Source organism: Numenius arquata, chromosome W (genome assembly GCF_964106895.1).
Source record: "Numenius arquata chromosome W, bNumArq3.hap1.1, whole genome shotgun sequence".
In the NCBI taxonomy this organism is placed as follows: domain Eukaryota; kingdom Metazoa; phylum Chordata; class Aves; order Charadriiformes; family Scolopacidae; genus Numenius; species Numenius arquata.
In genome coordinates, this window is record NC_133615.1 from 34,780,283 (window position 1) to 34,794,830 (window position 14,548).

The window sequence follows — 14,548 nt, forward strand, 5'->3', positions numbered from 1 at the left end:
TTCATTCCCTGCTCTGTTCTCCAGTGTATACTGAGGTAGCAGCAGCTGATAATTGATGCTGACAGTGGATTGCTGCAGCAGCATGTAAATCACCACAGCTATCACAGAGGAAACAATCAGCTATTCTGTCTTAAACTGTGCTAGTTCTTCAGAGGAAAGAATCTATTTCATGCAAAAAGAAAAAAAATTATATTTTTATATTCATTTGGTATTAATATATGTATATTCACTGCAAACAGCAGTTGGAGATAGAGATTTTTATCATCCCTTCTCAGATGAGAGTTGAAGTTATTCGTGTAAGGTATAAGAGACATTTGTAGCACTTAAAACATTAAAAATAAAGAAACAAAAATACAAAAATAAGATATACTCTGTAACAGAATTGCTAAAATGGGAAGGACAAGCCATGTCAGTGACATTAAAAGGGATATCTTCTTCTCAGAATAAAGGCTGCAGACCACTAAAGCAATGGTATATGTGAGCAGCTGTTTTCATAGAATTATAGAATAGTTTGAGTTGGAAGGGACCTTCCAAGGTCATCTAGTCCAACCCCCCCTGCAATGAGCAGGGACATCTTCAACTAGACCTGGTTGCTCAGAGCCCCATCCAACCTGACCTTGAATGTTTCCAGGGATGGGGCATCTACCGCCTCTCTGGGCAACCTGTTCAAGTGTTTCACCACCATCACCCTAAAAAATTTCTTCCTTATATCTAGTCTAAAGCTACCCTCTTTTAGTTTAAAACCATGACCCCTTGTCCTATTGCAACAGGCCCTGCTAAAAAGTTTGTCCCCATCTTTCTTATAAGCCCCCTTCAGGTACTGGAAGACTGCAATAAGGTCTTCCCAGAGCCTTCTCTTCTCCAGGCTGAACAGTCCAAACTCTCTCGGCCTGTCCTCATAGCATAGGTGCTCCAGCCCTCTGATCGTTTTTCAAGGGCCTCCTCTGGACCCGCTCCAACAGGTCCATGTCTTTCCTGTGCTGAGGGCTCCAGAGCTGGACGCAGTGCTCCAGGTAGGGTCTCACCAGAGCAGAGCAGAGGAGTAGAATCACCTCCCTCAACCTGCTGGCCATGCTTCCTTGTATGCAGCCTAGGATGTGGTTGGCTCTCTGGGCTGCGAGCGCACATTGCTGGCTCATGTCCCTCTTTTCATCCACCAGTACTCCCAAGTCCTTCTCCAAAGGTCTACTCTCAATCCCTTCATCCCTCAGCCTGTATTGATACTGTGGGTTGCCCCTACCCAGGTGCAGAACGTTGTGCTTGGCCTTGTTGAACCTCATGAGATTCAAACAGGCCCACTTCTCAAGCTGGTCCAGGTCCCTCTGGAGGGCATCCCATCCCTCAGGCGTCAACCCCACCACTCAGCTTGGTGTCACCTGCAAACTTTCTGAGGGTGCACTCAATCCTAGAGTGCACAAGCGATCCTAGAGTTTGAAAGCCCTAGTCCTCATGGGGGACTTCAACCACCCCAATATCTATTGGAGGGACAACACAACGGGGCATAAGAAATCCAGGATGTTCCTGGAATGTGTTGATGATAACTTCCTTCTCCAAGTGATAGAGGAGTCAATGAGGAGAGGTGCCATGCTGGACCTTGTTTTCACCAACAAGGAGGGGCTGCTGGGGAAGGTGAAGCTTAAGGGCAGCTTTGGCTGCAGTGACCATGAATTGGTGGAGTTCATGATCATTAGGGTGGCAAGGAGGGCGCACAGGAAGCTCACTACCCTGGACTTCAGGAGAGCAGACTTTGGCCTCTTGAGAGATCTGCTTGGTAGGGTACCGTGGGATAAAACCCTGGAGGGAAGAGGGGCCCAAGAAAGCTGGTTAGTATTCAAGTATCACCTCCTCGAAGCTCAGGAGTGATGCATCCCAACAAAGAGGAAGTCAGGCAAAAACACCAGGAGGCCTGTATGGATGAACAAGGAGCTCCTGGATAAGCTCAAACTCAAAAAGGAAGCCTACAGAGGCTGGAAGCAAGGGCAGGTAGCCTAGGAGGAATACAGTGAAATTGTCCGAGAGGTTAGGGATCAGGTTAGAAAAGCTAAAGCCCAGAGTTAAATCTGGCCAGGGACGTCAAGGGCAACAAGAAAGCCTTCTATAGGTATGTCAGTGACAAAAGGAAGACTAGGGAAAATGTTGGTCCTCATCGGAAGGAAACAGGAGACCTGGTCACCTGGGATATGGAAAAGGCTAAGGTAAAAATGACTTTTTGGCCAGGTACGAGACCATCTAAGGAACCTGAAGGTACATAAGTCCATGAGACCTGATGAGATACATCCGCAGGTCCTGAGGGAGCTGGCGGATGGAGTTGCTAAGCCACTTTCTATCATATTTGAGAAGTCATGGCAGTCTGGTGAAGTTCCCACTGACTGGAAAAGGGGAAACATAACCCCCATCTTCAAAAAGGGAAAAAAGGAAGACCCAGGGAACTACAGGCCAGTTGGTCTCACCTCTGTGCCCAGCAAGATCATGGAGCAGATCCTTCTGGAATCTCTGCTAAGGCATGTGGAAAATAAGGAGAAGATTGGTGACAGCCAACATGGCTTCACCAAGGGCAAGTCATACCTGACAAATTTGATGACCTTCTATGACAGAGTTGCAGCATTGGTGGATAAGGAGAGAGCAACAGACGTCATCAGATGGCACTGAAGAGAGACTTTAGGGCCCTTGGACAGCTGGTTAAGGGATCAGGAGCACAAGTTGTGTTCTCCTCTATCCCACAACTTGCAGGAATTGATGAGGGGCTAAACAGGAAGAGCCAGCAGATTAACTCCTGGCTCCGAGGCTGGTGTAACAGGCAGAACTTTGGTTTCCTTGATCATGGGATGATCTACAGGACACCAGGCCTGCTGGCAACAGGTGGGGCAAGCCTTACCCAAAGGGGAAGAAGAATACTGGGGCAAGAATTAGCAGGGCTCATTGAAAGGGCTTTAAACTAGGTTTGAAGGGGGATGGGGATGAAACCAGGATTACTAAAGAGGAGCCTGGGAGCAAATTACCAGTGCTGATGGGTAAAAGCGCTAGCAAGGTCTTGTGGCCTGTTGTCTCAGTAGAGGTGGGGGATGGTAACCCATGTGGTGATGACATCAAGGATAGTGATAGGCTGGCAACCACAGAAGGGTCTGGGCATGGTCAGGGGGGTGTTGGGGCTCGGCCCCCCATAAAAGTGGCAGGAAAATTAGCCCAGCTAAAGTGCATCTACACAAATGCACGCAGTATGGGCAAAAAACAGGAGGAGCTGGAGGCCATTGTACACCAGGAAAACTATGATATAGTTGCCGTCACAGAAACGTGGTGGGAAGACTTACACAACTGGAGCACTGCAATCGATGGCTACCAACTCTTCAGAAGGGATAGACAAGGAAGGAGAGGCGGCGGGGTGGCCCTCTATGTTAGAGATAGCTTTGAATGCCTGGAACTTAATAACGTGAATGACAGTGTAGAGTGTTTATGGGTTAGAATCAAGAGGAAGGCCAACAAGGCAGACATAATGATGGGAGTTTATTACAGACCCCCAAACCAGGATGTAGAAATCGATGAAATATTCTATCAGCAACTGGCAGAGCTCTCGCAATCACCCACCCTTGCTCTCGTGGGGGACTTCAACTTCCCAGATATCTCCTGGGAATACAACACGGCAGAGAGGGAACAATCCAGGAGGTTCCTAGAGTGTGTGGAGGATAACTTCCTCACGCAACTGGTAAGTGGGCCGACCAGGGGAAGTGCCCTCCTGGACCTGCTCCTTGTGAACAGGGAAGAACTTGTGGGGGAAGTAAAGGTTGGAGGCCATCTAGGGCACAGCGATCATGAGATGATTAAGTTCTCGATCCTTGGAGAAACAAGGAGAGGGGTTACTAAAACTGCCACCTTAGACTTCCGGAGGGCAAACTTTGACCTATTCAGAAGACTGCTAGACAAAGTCCCTTGGGAGGCTGCCCTGAAGGATATAGGAGTCCAGGAAGGATGGACATACTTCAAGAAAGAAGTCTTAAAGGCACAGGAGCAGGCTGTCCCCGTGTGCCAAAAAACAAGTAGGCGAGGAAGGAGACCAGCCTGGCTAAATAGGGACCTTTTGCTGGATCTCAGAAACAAAAGGAGAGTCTACAACCTTTGGAAGAGGGGGCAGGCCTCTCATGAACACTATAAAGAGGTAGTGACGCTATGCAGGGAGAAAATTAGGAGAGCCAAAGCGCAGCTAGAGCTCAACCTAGCTACAGCTGTTAAGGATAATAAAAAGTGTTTCTATAAATTCATTAACAACAAAAGGAGGATAAGGGAAAATCTCCCTCCTTTATCGGATGCAGAGGGAAACATAGTCACCAAGGACGAGGAAAAGGCTGAGGTGCTCAACGCCTACTTTGCCTCAGTCTTTAGCAGTGGAACTAGCTGTTCCCTGGACACCCAACCTCATGAGCTAGGAGACAGGGAGGGGAAGCAGAACGAGGGCATCACAATTAAAGAGGAAGAGATCAATGACCTGCTACGCTGTTTGGATGCACACAAGTCTATGGGACCGGATGGGCTACACCCAAGAGTGCTGAAAGAGTTGGCAGACGTGCTCGCCAAACCGCTTTCCATTATTTACATGAAGTCATGGCTAACTGGGGAGGTCCCAATGGACTGGAGGGTGGCAAATGTAACACCCATCTACAGGACAGGCAAAAAGGAGGATCCAGGAAACTATAGACCTGTCAGCCTGACCTCGATGCCAGGGAAGGTCATGGAGCAGGTCATCTTGAGTGCCATCACAAACCATATAATGGGCAACCAGGGGATCAGGCCTAGTCAGCATGGGTTTATGAAAGGCAGGTCCTGCCAGACGAACCTGATCTCCTTCTATGACAAGATAACCCGATTATTGGATGAAGGAAAGGCTGTGGATATTATCTACCTGGACTTTCAAAAAGCATTCGACACTGTTCCCCATAGAATTCTAGTGGAAAAAATAGCTGCACATGGCCTGGGCGAGCATACGATCTGCTGGATCAAGCACTGGCTGTCTGGACGGTCCCAAAGAGTGGTGCTCAATGGAGTTAAATCCAGCTGGCGGCCGGTCACAAGTGGTGTTCCCCAGGGCTCAGTGTTGGGGCCATTTCTGTTTAACATCTTTATTGATGATCTTGATAATGACATAGAGTGTATCATCTGTAAGTTCGCAGATGACACCAAGTTAAGCAGGAGTGTTGATCTGCATGTGGACAGGGAGGCTCTACAGAGAGACTTAGGTTGGATCGATGGGCCAACATTAATGGTATGAGCTTCAACGAGACCAAGTGCCAGGTCCTGCACTTGGGCCACAACAACCCCATGCATCGGTACAGGCTTGGGGAAGTGTGGCTGGAAAGCTGCCTAGCGGAAAAGGACTTGGGGGTTCTAATTGACAAGCGGCTGAATATGAGCCAGCAGTGTGCCCAGGTGGCCAAGAAAGCCAAAGGCATCCTGGCTTGTATTAGAAATAGCGTGACCAGCAGAAGTAGGGAGGTGATTGTCCCCCTGTACTCAGTGCTGGTGAGGCCACACCTCGAGTATTGTGTCCAGTTTTGGGCACCTCAATACAAGAGAGATATTGAGGTGCTGGAGCGGGTACAGAGGAGGGCAATGAAGCTGGTGAAGGGCCTGGAGCATAAATCGTACGAAGAACGATTGAGAGAGCTGGGACTGTTTAGTTTGAGGAAGAGGAGACTGAGGGGTGACCTCATCACTCTCTATAACTACTTGAAAGGACATTGTAGAGAGGTTGGTGCTGGTCTCTTCTCACAAGCAAATAGCGATAGAACAAGAGGGAATGGCTTCAAGCTGCAACAGGGTAGGTTTAGACTGGACATTAGGAAGCAATTCTTCACAGTGAGAGTGATCAGACACTGGAACGGGCTGCCCAGGGAGGTGGTTGAGTCACCATCCCTGAATGTGTTTAAGAGTCGTTTAGATGTGGTGTTGGGGGATATAGTGTAGGGAAAAACTTTGTAGAGTAGGGTAGATGGTTGGACTCGATGATCCCAAGGGTCTTTTCCAACCTGAATGATTCTATGATTCTATGATCTAACTGGACGTGTGCAAAGTGTTTGACACTGTCCCACATGACATCCTGGTCTCTAAATTGGAGAAACACGGATTTGACAGACCACTCGGTGAAAAAGGAACTGGCTAGATGGCCACACTCAGAGGGTTGTGGTCAATAGCTTGATGTCCAAGTGGAAACCAGTGACAACTAGCATTCCTCAGGGGTCAGTATTGAGACTGGTGCTTTTTAACATCTTTGTTGGAGACATGGACAGTGGGATTGAGTGCACCCTCAGCAAGTTTGCTGACAACAACAAGCTGTGTGGTGCAGTCAATGATGCTGGAGGGAAGGGATGCCATCCAGAGGGACCTGGACAGGTTTGAGAGGTGGACCTGTGTGAACCTCATGAAATGCAAGGTCCTGCACCTGGGTCACGGCAAGCCCAAGCACAAATACAGGTTGGGCAGAGAATGGCTGGAGAGCAGCCCTGAAGAGGACTTGGGGGTGCTCGTGGATGAAAAGAGGGACATGAGCCGTCAGCATGTGCTCGCTACCCACAGAGCCAACCGCATCCTGGGCTGCATACAAAGAAGGATGACCAGCAGGTCGAGCTCTACTCTGCTCTCGTAAGACCCCACCTGAAGTACTGCGTCCAGCTCTGGAGTCCACAACATAAGAAGGACATGGACCTGTTGGAACAGGTCCATTGGAGGGCCACAAAGATGATCAGAGGGCTGGAGCACCTGTCCTCATAGGAGCACCTCTCCTATGAGGACAGGCTGAGAGAGTTGGGACTGTTCAGCCTGGAAAAGAGAAGGCTCCGGGGTGACCTTATAGCAGCCTTCCAGTACCTAAAGGGGGCCTACAGGAGAGATGGGGACACACTATCAGGGCGTGTAGTGATCGGACAAGGGGCAATGTTTGTAAACTGAAAGAGGGTAGCTTTAGACTAGATATTAGGAAGAAATTCTTTCCTGTGAGGGTGGTGAGATACTGGAACAGATTGCCCAGAGAAGTTGTGGATGCCCCATCTTTGATAGTGTTCAAGGCCAGGTTGGATGGGGCTTTAAGCAACCTGGTCTAGTGGGAGGTGTCCCTGCCCATGGCAGGGGGGGTTGGAACTAGATGATCTTTAAGGTCCCTTCCAACTCTTACCGTTCTATGATTCTATGATCCCACTGTCTATGACATTGATGAAGATATTGTCTCGTACTGGTCCCAGTATGAACCCCTGATGGACATCACTTGTCACTGATCTCCATCTGGACATCGAGCGAGTCGTTGACCCATTGAGCCCTCTGGATGTGACCAGCTAACTAATTCCTCATTCACCAAATTCTATTCCCTGCTGTATTTCAGCATACCTTTCTCTTAAGTATCGTACCTGTTTTATCCCATACTCAAAAGCCTTCTGTGCCAGTCTGCTGGGTCCTTCTACAGTTTTACCATGATCCTTAGGGCCCCAACTTTCACTGTAAATATCCATGTGTTCTGGATCAAAACCAATTTAACTGGCTTCAGTGGCATCAGTGACTATTACATCCAGCATACAGATACCTTAACAGAAAAAAAAAAAGACTGCATTTATTTTGTTCCCTCTCTTTTGTCTTTGTTAACTGTAAAATTTCCAGCAAAATTAATACATAATTATTACACTATGTCCTACTGCTTTTCATTTAAATAATGCTAAGAACAGTCATAATGTCAGGGTAAAAGTGTACCTACCACTTATTTACCGAGCTCAGTGCTCTTTACAAATATTAAAAAAAAACTTGTAAAATCTTGGTTGCACTTCTTTCTCATTTTGCAAAGAGCAAAAAAAGTTATGTGTTATTTACTATTCCTGCTTTTTCTCATTGCATTGAGTTCTTACTTGACTTCTCTTTCTTCGTCTCTGTTAGATCTAGAACTAAGATTTATTTTCCGAAATAGCTAGTAAGTCACTGAAATTAAATAGGTTTTAGCAACATTTCTTTTATCTTTAAGAGTTCTAAGCGATGTAGGTCAAAGAAGTACTTCTGAATGTTCTGACTAAAACACTTTGTCCTCACAGTCATTAAGATTTTGCTGTCTTTGTGATGCTATTATTTCACTAGCTCATCAATCTTCACCACAAAAAATTCTCACTGTTATTTTACTACTACTTTTTTTTTCCACTGGGAGCAATCCAGAGATGCCAGTGATATGTAGTCATTAGCATTTTATTAGGAACTGCATTATCTTATCTTCTTCAGAGTAAACCTGATCTCAGTGGTACTTAAGATTCAGTGGGAGACAGTGGTTCATCTTCACTGGATTGCTAGCTCTGCAGTAGGATTGCTACTACTGCTCACTGCTGGATGGGGAAAGAAATAGCGTAAGTCCAACAAAACTTCCAGAACTGAAATTTTGCTCTCCCAGCAACAGCAATAATCTAAATCAGTGTAGTCAGGATTCATCCCATGTTTTCAAATAATAAAAATATCTGTGTTCTCTTGAACTTGGTAAATTAGTACTGCAGCAGCTGCGCCATTGCTGACAGTTGGAGAATTATGAGTACTCATTTTCTAGTATTTTCCACAAAATGGGGATTATTTCCAAAGCAAGACAGGCAAAATGTGAGTATTCTATATGAATAAAAAACCTAAACAAAACCAAAACAGATGAGCAAAACAACCCTTGCTCTTGCACCTCAGTTTCTCATGCTTTTTAAAAAATACTACTAAGCAGGGAAAAGAGACTGTAAACATAATTCTTTTCCCAAATGGATGGCCTCTAAGACTCCTAATTATTCTGAGAGAAATCTAGGTTTTATTATTTCATATTAATTAGTGGCACTCCTACCCCACTATCACTGACAAAGCTGGAAAAAGAATATATGCATATACTGTGTTTCAGGAACTAAGAAACACCACTTGTCATGGGTAGGCTTAAACTTGTAAGCTACTGAATAATAATTTTTCAGTTGGATCAAAATCATGAGATTCTCTCATACCAGTGTACTGTGAGTAAAGATCTGTCTATGTGGAAATGACTGGAAGCTCCAGATGCTAGATTGTAACATATAATGAGATACTGGGAACACAGAGACTAGTACACTTCTCAAAGTGTACTAATACATTTCTCAAGCAAGGAGACAAAGCCAACTCTGCAGATAAATAATGTAATAAGGAAGAAAACAAGAACACTGACAACACACTGATGAAAACTGTTCACAAAAAACCTGCTGTCTTAGCTTTATAATCTCCAGAAATACTGCTTGTTTAAGTAAACTCAGGGATTTGATGACTGCAGTGATATTCCCTTAAGAAGATTCCAATTATTTGCTCTTGCATAAACTGTTGCCTGTTCTTCCGCATGCTTATTTCCTTTATCAGTCCCACAAATTCAAAACCAGACAAAGCCCAAGATAAGTTCAGATACATGTATCTGCTTGGCAGAAGGCTATTTTTATCAACATGTCACTGTGTTGGAACTTTGTAAAATGGAGCATCTTAATCATTTGATTTCCATGGCAGTAGTAGACAAATATTGTAGTATGGTGCAATGATTAGATGTGTGTGAATATAAATACTCTGCTTTACTCCAAAGCACACATTCCTTAGCTCTGTATAAAACAACAAGTGAATGTGAAATGAAACTGAAAGGTATGAATGAAACTTGAACATAAGAAGTTCCATCTAAGCATGAGGAGGAACTTCTTTCCTGTGAGGGTGGCAGAGCCCTGGAACAGGCTGCCCAGAGAGGTGGTGGAGTCTCTGTCTCTGGAGACATTCAAAACCCACCTGGACATGTTCCTGTGCAACCTGCTCTAGGTGGACCTGCTTTGGCAGGGGGGTTGGACTAGATGATCTCCAGAGGTCCCTTCCAACCCCATATCATTCTGTGATTCTGTATCGCTTTTAAAACAGACATTAAGAAGTATTTTGTTCACACAGTGCACAGAAAAGCCTGTGGGATTCACAGCTATAAGGTATTGAAGAGCATTATCAAGTAAAAGATTTCAGAATAGAGCCAGATATTCATTTGACTAATGAGCACATCCAGGTTTATTAGAGTTAGTGTTTTTAAGGAAAATGAAAAAAAATTAATTGAATGTTTTGTTTTATCCCTCAAGGCAAAGTTAAACCAACCTCTAATGTTGAAGTTTAGAGAACAGGCTATTCTGAATGTCAGGGTTTCTTTCTCTAAAGCAGCTACTGCTGACTGTCAGAGAAGGCGTTGCCTGTGGACCACTGGATTTTTCCAGTATGGCAATTGCTACAAGCAAACAACCAATTCAAGTAGTCATCCTGAATGAATGTCAAATAGAACTGCATAATGCATCCTTTAATAGATTTTTAAAAATGCCTGTGAAGAAACAAATCTTGTATGGCTTGGAACATCAAAAAAGTCTTCCAATTTCCAAGCCAGTTCAAATTTATATGAATCTTTTGAAAACTTCTCCTACTGTTCTTCACATTGTTCTTCAAATGTTTTTGTTACATCCCTGTCTCTATCAGGCTGGTCATATATGCCAGTTTACAATTTCTTTCAACTTTTTCATTCAGTCTCCTCCCCCACTCAGATATAAGCAGCTTTCTTGGTAATTTGGATTGCTGGATTGCTTTTCATCCTGTTATTTTCCTTTTATAAAGACAAGAGTACAAACAAACAACTGTGAAAGGTTCTTCTCTGTAGATGCAAGTACCTTAAAATATGGGCACAGCAGAAGTTTAAACATCTTTGCAGCTTCATCCATTTTGCCTTGCTTTGAAAATTTGGCATCTTCATCTTATGAGTGAGATATCTTATTTAAACAGAGTATGACAGTGTAATGTATTATGGCAAAGGCAGACCGCAAAGCTGACATCTATGACAGTTTAATAGAGTAAATGGGAACCTACAAACATAAGACTGAAATGGTGGGAACAGCAATTATGGTTGTCAATCGCCACTCATTTTCCCTTTCTTTAAAAGTTAAAAAGGGAGTAATGGAAAAACTAGGATTTTACAAGTATCTTCCTCTGAACTAAATATCCATTTGCAACTGATACTTTGATCATGTCTGTTTAATGAACCTGGAACAGATTAAACTTTTAGTCACCTCTTTAAAAAATGGCGATATTGACTGAAGAGTAAGCAAGACTTTACCTATTTTCAAAATTAACTTATGATTATAGCATGAAGTAAACTGTTGAAACAAAAGCCACAGCAGTAGAAATATCTTGACTGAGATGGCCTTTCAAATGTAATTGTGTAGATGGAAACAATATGCTGCAAACAAGGGTGGCTATAAATTAGGATATTCTTAATTTTACTCTACTCAGTCCCTTCTCCCCCATGCCATCTCCTTACAGGAAAAGCAGTTATAAGAAGTAGACCCATCACACCTTAAAAGATACAGTCTTATCTCTGGGTGCAATCTACTTATTGCTATTGTTATTATCTGTAGTCAAGATATAAACCATATTCCAGAGAATGTTGGCACTTAAGAAATGGTGTCATATAGATGTAGTACTTTGCACTATGGCCAGACAGGATTTCATAGCCTAATATTGCAAGAGTGATGTATTTCAGACCTCATCTGTATTTCAGATTAATGGTAACTCAGAATACTCGGCACTTCCAGGATCTGTCTCATTTCCATTCACATCAGACATCTAGCTATTTTTGTTTTCTTACCTCCAACTCTGGAATTGTAGGCTACTCCAACTCCACATTTTCTGTTGTTGGCTTGCATGGCAATTTCTCCTGCACACCGTGTCCCATGTCTGAATAAATATAGTAAGAATAAACAACATCTCATAACCCATACACTTCTTTGTAATATACATAGACTCACCGGTAATGATCTTGATTTGGTCAAGTCTTCTTTTACCTGAATGTAATGCAGCTATTGAATAGCTTTTGAATTATGTCTGCTTGATACAAAAATACTTGATTTCCTTAGGCTTCAATCAGCATAACTTTGTTTAATCAACAACCCATTTAATGATCAAAGTATCATCATGATGAGACAATAAATAACTAATCTAAACCACACTGAGATCGATAAACTTATGAGCTACCAGTATTTTAGCAGACTGCGAGAGTAAGGTGAAATTAAGGGGCTAAGAATCTGCTAAACTCCTTCAGAAAGAAATGTGAACAAGTCACTTCTAAGAACACATTTTGATATTCATTTTTAATGACTGCATTTATTTAGGATTTCAGAAAGTTAGCCTTTAAAGTATCTTCACATTTGCTAAATTTTTCTTGTAACCAAGTATTTTCTATGCATTTTTTGCCATAGGTGGTTATTACTGCTCAATACATAAAACCTTCAAATAAATGTAATTGCAAAAGAGCTGCATTATTTAACACTAGAGATTGTTATTCAATGTGTTTGAATGCTTCTGGGCTGAATTCCACCTACTTACTAGTAAAAATTAGAGATAATAGAGGTAGATTTAAGAGATAATGTCATTGGAACCAGAGGATAATGTCCTCCCACTTTTAAATGCTATAACAAAGTAGAAATGTCATTTTTTAAATGTCATTCATGGGACGTTTATTCTTTCATTGATTGGGTTTTTTTTCTATGCGCTTACTGATGTATGTTATAGATACTATCATATTGACTGACAGACAATAGGGAACCAGAACATCAGTTTCTTACTGTAACTTTATTGAGTAATGATATTCTAATTAGTTTAGAAAAATTACTTATTCCATACACCAGCTTTTAAAGAGGTCTGCTCTCTTCTCTTTGTGATGGACAAAATTCTTCCCTGAACTACCATGGATAAGTCTAGGTGTGACAGACCCATCATGATGTTCCACTGAGTACCAGAGAGGTGGTAGAAAGGATACCAGAAGAAGTACCATTAATTGTAGCGTATGAAGGCACGGACCCCGGTCGGCGGTGCAACCAGAATCAGTTTATTACAACAAACACACAGCTTATATAGTACCAAATATCTTCTTTCCCAAAAAACACGCCCCTGCAACCCCCAACTGCCAGATGGGTGTGAATTCCCTTCCATCAGCAGGGTCGTTAGGCACTGTTTGTGGGTAGTTAGGCGCTGTTTGTGGGTCGTCCCCTGCCAGTGTTCCTGCTGCTTTTGTTCCTTTCTCTGGCCTTGCTTCTTCCACAATCCTGTTCCACATCTCCCCCTTTTTTGTTTAATATACAGAATAATGCTTGTGTTAATATATCAGATAATGATTACACATATATTACATCCTAATGATTACATTGACCCTATACTACCAAAACTGCTATAAACTATAAAACTACTATTAACTATACTGTTAAACTTATTAATTTCTATAACTCTCTCCTATAATGTGATTAGCTTACTTCCACACAAATTCTATGCTATGGCTGGATTCTACATCCACTTCTTTTTCTAACATCATGCTTTGCGAGGCAAGTACAGTGTGCATTTGAGCATACATGACTTGATTTATGCTTTTATAGCACAGAAAAACAAACATGGCAAACATAACAATTATCAACAGAACTACCAGGCCAGTTAACATCAAAACCAACAATACTTATGTAAACAGAAAAGATTCATTGCTCTGTCATTTCTGATGGTTGTTTGTGATGCTCGGCTTCTAGATACGGTCGAACGTATTGTGCTGGGATCCACTTGGGACCATTTCCTGTGGAAACACAAGCGTATCCTCGCCCCCAGGTTATCAATGGCATGGGGCCTTCCCATTGTCCAGTGGCCATATCACGGATATGGACCATTGGCCGTGTTTTGAACATTGGGGAAGCTCCAAAGTGTTGACTTACTCGTGTCATATCACTGTTGTCTCTGTTTAGAAAATTTAAAACAAAAGTGGCTTTCCATAGTCGTTCCTGTGGTGGATCTCCCAGATTCCCCCTTTTTTGTTTAATTAGCAATTGCTTTAGCGTTTGATGGGCACGCTCAACAATCACCTGCCCTGTAGGGGAGTGTGGAATTCCAGTGATGTGGTGAATGCCCCATTCCTGTAAGAAAAGTTGTGTGGTTTTAGATACATACGCAGGGCCATTGTCTGTCTTGATGGTTTCTGGTATACCCATAGCAGCGATAGCTGCTAGCCAGTGTTGTTGGACATCTCGACTCTTTTCTCCTGTATGTGCAGTGGCAAAGATATAATTAGAAAAAGTATCAACAGTGACATGTACATACTTTAGGCGGCCAAATTCTCCAAAATGTGTAACATCTGTTTGCCAAATTTGCAGTGGTGAGGTGCCACGTGGGTTAACTCCCAATTGTGGCAACGGAGCTATAGATTGGCATTCAGGGCATGTCAAGATAATATTACGTGCTTGGTCAGTGGTTAGCTGAAATTGCTTTTGCAGTGCCTTCCTGTTTTGGTGAAAAAAACTATGTGAGAGCTGTGCTTGTTGAAATAACTGTGGTGTGGCGAGAGCGACTGTGGCTTTATCAGCAGCACGATTGCCCTCGGCTAGGGGTCCTGGCAGAGAGGTGTGTGACGGAATATGTGTGATATAATAGGGTAATTTACGATAGGAAACATAATGCCATAATTTTTTAAGTTGTGCGAATAACACTGGGTTGTTGACTTCCTTTAGGAAAGCGCCTT

The 14,548-nt window shown here is 43.2% G+C and overlaps 1 pseudogene; it reads right to left on the reverse strand.

The window, feature by feature from the left end:
• The window catches only part of LOC141476598 (neuroendocrine convertase 1-like), a 91,517-nt pseudogene that overhangs the window by 39,823 nt on the left and 37,146 nt on the right, over nucleotides 1-14,548 (reverse strand).